Below are 6,000 nucleotides of genomic sequence, written 5' to 3' on the forward strand. Positions count from 1 at the left end.
CTCTTGTTTTGTCATAAATTCTTCTCCTTTCCATAGATCTGAGAGGTAAACTATTCCTTCCTTTCCTAAGTTTCATCAGCCTTTCTGTCTAAATAAAATACCCATTTTGAACTTATTTTGGTATACGGTGTAAAATGTTGGTCTATGCCTAGTTTCTGCCACACTATCTTCCAGTTTTCCCAGAAGCTTTTGTCAAATACTGAGTTCTTATCCCAGAAGCTAGGGTCTTTGGGTTTATCAAACAGTAGATTACTGTAGTCATTTACTACTGTCTCCTGTGCCTAACCTATTCCACTAATCCACCACTCTACTTCTTAGCCAGTACCAAATACTTTTTATGATTACCCCCTTTATAGTATATAGTTTTAAATTTGGTATGACTAGCCTACCTTCCTGTGCATTTAAAAAAATTTTTATTAGTTCCCTTGATATTCTTGACCTTTTTCTCCCAGATGAATTTTGTTATTATTTTTTCTAGCTCTATAAAATAATTTTTGGTAGTTTGACTGGTATGACACTGAATGAGTAAATTAATTTAGCTAGAATTGTCACTTTTATTATAGTAGCTCAGACTACCCATGAGCAATTGATATTTTCTCAATTATTTAGGTCTGATTTTATTTGTGTAAAAAGTATTTTGTAGTTGTGTTCATATAGTTCCTGGGTTTGTCTTGGCAGGTAGACTCTCAAATATTTTATATTATCTACAGTTATTTTAAATGGAATTTCTCTTTCTATCACTTGCTGCTGGGCTTTGTTGGTCACATATAGAAATGCCGATGGTTTGTGTGGATTTATTTTATATCCTGCAACTTTGCTTAAGTTGTTAATTGTTTCAAGTAGTTTTTTATTTGATTCTCTAGATATACCATCATATCATCTGCAAAGAGTGAGAGTTTTGTTTCTTCCTTGCCTATTTTAATTACTTCAATTTCTTTTTCTTCTTTTATCACTAACATTTCTAGTACAATATTGAATAATAGAGGTGATAATGGACATCACTGTTTCAACCTTGATCTTATTGGGAATGCCTTTAACTTATCCCCATTACATATGATGTTTGCTGATGGTTTTATGTAGATATTCTTTATCATTTTAAGGAAAGTTCCATTTATTCTTATGCTCTCTAATGTTTTGTGTTTTTTAAACAGGAATGAGTATTGTATTTTGTCAAAAGTTTTTTTTTGCATCTGTTGAGATAATCAAATGATTTTGTTTAGTTTTGTTATTGATGTGGTCGATTATGTTAATAGATTTCCTAATGTTGAACCAGCCCTGCATTCCTGGTATAAATCCCACCTGGTCATAGTGTATTATTCTGGTTATTAATTGCTATAATCTCTTTGCTAATATTTTATTTAAAATGTTTGTTTCAATATTCTTTAGTGAAATTGGTGTATAATTTTCTCTGTTTTGGCTCTTCCTGGTTTAGCTATCAGCATCATATTTGTGTCATAAAAGGAATTTGGTAGAACTCCTTCTTCACCTATTTTTCCAAATAATTTTATATAGTACTGGAATTAATTTTTCCTTTAAATTTTTGGTAGAATTCATTTGCAAATCCATCTGGCCATGCAGAGTTTTTCTTAGGAAGCTCATTGATGGCTTGTTCAATTTCTTTCTCTAAAATGGGGCCACTCAAATCTTTTATTTCCTCTTCTGTTAATTTGGGCAATTTATATTTTTGCAAATATTCATCCACTTACTTTAGATAATCAAATTTATTGGGATACTGTTGGGCAAAATAACTTCTAATTATTGCTTTTATTTCCACTTAACTGGTGGTAAATTCACCCCTTTCATTTTTGATAGTGGTAATTGGTTTTCTTTTTTTTTTTAATCATATTAACAAAAGGTTTATCTGTGTTATTGATTTTTTTCATAAAGCCAGCTCTTAGTTTTATTTATTAATTCTACAGTTTTCTTTCAATTTTTATTAATCTCTTCTTTGATTTTCAGAATTTCTAATTTAGTATTTAATTGGGGATTTAAAATTTGTTCTTTTTCTAGCTTTTTTAGTTGCATGCCCAATTCATTGATCTCCTCTTTCTCTATTTTATTTATGTAAGCATTTAGCGATATAAAATTTCTTCTAAGAACTGCGCCTCATAAATTTTGGTATGTTGTTTAATTTTTAGAGTTCATTTTAATGTAGACCACCTTCTAGTCATGTCAACCAATGGAACTGAATGATGCTAACTAATTGACTTTGATCAATGTACTCACCTCTAACAAAAGAGGATAAAAACCATGGGAAGAAGGTATGAGCTCTCAGAGGTCTTCTAGGTCTTCTAGGTATTCTGGGGCTTTTCTCCTGCTCCTGCTAACTTGCATGCTGGTATGCTCCCTGCTTTCTCTACCATAGGGCCTGAGACCATGAGAAATTAGGGAGATACATAGTCAATCCTTTACTGGTTTAATATTAATAAAATAAGGGGAAGCTAGGTGGCACAGTGGATAGAGCACCAGCCGTTGATTCAGGAGTACCTGAGTTCAAATCTGGCCTCAGACACTTAACACTTACTAGCTGTGTGACCCTGGGCAAGTCACTTAACCCCAATTGCCCCACCCCCCCAATATATATATATATTAATAAAATAATAATATGCTTACCCCAAACTGTTGTCTGTATCAATGATAATTATTTTTTAAAACATATTATTTCATCCCCCTTCCCACACACACACCCCATTCATGTACAAGGTGAGCAATGTAAATTGAGTTAAAGGCAGCCCTCAATTTATTAAATAGTTTGGGCTCCAAAAAATCATTCATAATCAGATGTTTGGAACTTAGAACACCATTTCTCTTTGAAGCAATGTTAGAAATAGTGGCTAGATTCTCAAGCCAGCTTCTCAAATCCTAATTAGCTTATAATTTATATAAAGTATATTCTTTTCCAGGTATGAAAAGGCATCAATAACCAAAGTTAATTTAGACTTAATTTTAAAAGTATATTATAAATGTAATAACCATCAACATGAGTAAATATCCAAATAAAATTAAATCATACATAAACCACAGACTATTATAATTTGACATATAAATATAATGTGCATCTTATCTTTAGCAGAATAATAAAAATTACATTGTATTTGCTTCTCTTCTGATTTCTTTTCTTTTGTATACATTACTAGATTTTGTTGCTATTATTTTCTTTTATATAATCATAGTGTGTTCATTATTATTATTCTACTTTCTTCACTTTGTATCACATTTTTCATAAGTTTCTCAATATTGCTTTGTATTCTCCATATCTGTCACTTCTCATAGTGCAGTAATATTCCATTATACTGAAATACCAATCCCCTTGAATCCACTAAGCATTTATTAAGTTCCCACTATGCAAGATGCTATACTAGGGGATGGAGGTAGAATGAAAAAAAAATGTCATTGCACTCAAGGGGCTTACTATAAGAGTGGGTTAGACTAGAAGATAATATCATATAAACATGAGTATGTATGTGATACTTTGAGGATAGAGAGAGCACTATCATGAAAAGCTTCCCACCTCAGCTGAGCCTTTTAAGGAGGCCTGGGATGTTAAGAGGGCAGAATGGGGATAAAATGCATTCCCAGTATTTCCTGAAATTTCTCGGAAATCTGCCTGCTCATCATTTCTTACAGAACAATAGTATTCCATTACATTCATATACTACAACTTGTTCAGCCATTTCCCAATTGATGGGCATCCCCTCAATTTCCAATTCCTTGCCACCACAGAAAGAGTAGCTATAAATATTTTTGTACATGTGGGTCCTCTTCCCTTTTTATGTTCTCTTTGGGAAAAAGACCCAAAAGTGGTATTGCTGGGTCAAAGGGTATGCACAGCTTTATAGCCCTTTGGGCATAGTTCCAAACTGCTCTCCAAAATGGTTGGATCAGTTCACAGCTCCACCAACAAGGCATTAGTGTTCCAATTTCTCCACAGCTTCTCTAACATTTATTATTTTCCTTTTTTGTCATATTAGCCAATCTGATAGGTGTCAGGTGGTATCTCAGAGTTGTTTTAATTTGCATTTCTCTAATCAATAGTGATTTATAATATTTTTTCATATGGCAATAGCTTTGATTTCTCTATCAGAAAACTACCTGTTCATATCCTTTGACCATTTCTCAATTGGAGAATGACTTCGATTCTTATAAATTTGATTTAGTTCCTGTTATATTTTAGAAATGAAGCCTTTATCAGAAATACTGGCTATAAAAATTATTTCCTAACTTTCTGCCTACTTTCTAATCTTAGCCCCATTGCTTCTGCTTGTACAAAATCTTTTTAATTTAATGTAATCAAAATCATCCATTTTGCATTTCATAATATTCTCTATCTCTTGTTTAAGAAATTATTAATAATTATTTTCTCACGTAGGTGAGGTAGAGGAATGAAAAGAAGGTGACTCTGATGTTGTAAACTTTGATAACCAGAAGCTTACCCTTTGCAAGGTTGGAAGATAGGCAAGATTTAGGGGATAAGACAACAAATTAAGCTTGAGATGTCCAAGGGTTTCAGATGGAGATGTCCAATAAGCAATTGATGTGTGACTGGAGAAAGAGACTAGAGTTAGATAAATAAATATGGGAATCATCTGCATAGAGATAATAATTGAACAATTATTTATCAAGCCATTTCCAAATCATGATCATAGAGGTTTTTTCTAGGGTTGTTTTTTTTTTTTTGGCTATTAACAATAAAGACCCTATGAATACTTATTTTTTATACCCACATGTCTCCTTTTCTTTAATTCAATTTAGGATATAATCTTTAGAGTGGGATTATCTGGTAAAAAATACAATAAGTTTTTTACCTTTTATTTTACATTTCCAGGTTGCTTTCCAAAAAAGATCATATCTGTTCAGGATTTGACCGGCATTGTAGCAGTGAGTTTCACTATAGCTCTGCTGCATTTTAATTTTATGGCTTTTAAGGATTTTGCCAATTTGATGAGTCTAAGATGATACTTTTGAATTGTTTTATTACATATTTTCCTAATTGTTAGACAGCTTGAATAGTTTTACAAGTAGTTATTAATAATTCATATTTCTTCTTTCAATAACTGTTCACATTGTTTTTCTAATTTTCCACTAGGAAATAAATATTATTCCTAAATATTTTTCAAATTAAAATAGATTTTTAATAATCAGATTTGTTCACTACAAAGATTTTGCCTAATGTTTCTCTTTTTATATTTGATACATTGCTTTTAGTGATGAAAAACTATTTTAAAATAATCTTTTATTTTTCTTACAATTTATTCTATACAATCTATAATTTCTTTTTTTCTTTGATGAGAATTTTCCCCTTTTCCACAGCCACAATAAATATATCATTACTTGTTCTTCTAGTTTTATGTTGGTTTTTATATTTAGATTGTTAGTTCGCTTGAAATTTATTATAGTATATGAGATATGGACCTCATCCCATCCCCACAGTTTTATTGAATTGTGATTCCTTTTCCTAATGTTTTTATGGTCTTGTATTTATCAAACATTAACATATAGTATGTCTTTGTGTCTAATTCTAGATTTTTTTCACTTATCTATTTTTATCCAGTATCAGATAGTTTGGTTAATTGCTGTTTTATAGTATAATTGAGATGTCACAGCTCAATTTCTCCTTCTGAGGTGCTTATCTCATAGTTCCCTTTTATATTTTTGTCTGTTTATCCTGCATAAATTTTATTATTTTTATCAATTAAGTAGCTCACTGCCAGTTTGATTACATTAAATTTGTAGATTAATGTAGGTCCTGTTAGCATTTTTATTGGCTTAGTTCACCCTCTCTCTAATTGTTTGATCCATCCTGTATGTCTGTCAAAATTATTTTTATGGTTACCTTTTAAATAGATTTTATGCATTTTTTACTGATCCACTGTCCAAGAATTTAACATCTTTTGGTTTGGGTTTTGCTTTGTTGGTTTGTTTGTTTTGCTGGGCAGTGGGGGTTAAGTGAGTTGCCAAGGGTCACACAGCTAGTAAGTGTCAAGTGTCTGAGGCCAGATT

The sequence above is a fragment of the Dromiciops gliroides genome, chromosome 1 (assembly GCF_019393635.1).
Source record: "Dromiciops gliroides isolate mDroGli1 chromosome 1, mDroGli1.pri, whole genome shotgun sequence".
Classification (NCBI taxonomy): domain Eukaryota; kingdom Metazoa; phylum Chordata; class Mammalia; order Microbiotheria; family Microbiotheriidae; genus Dromiciops; species Dromiciops gliroides.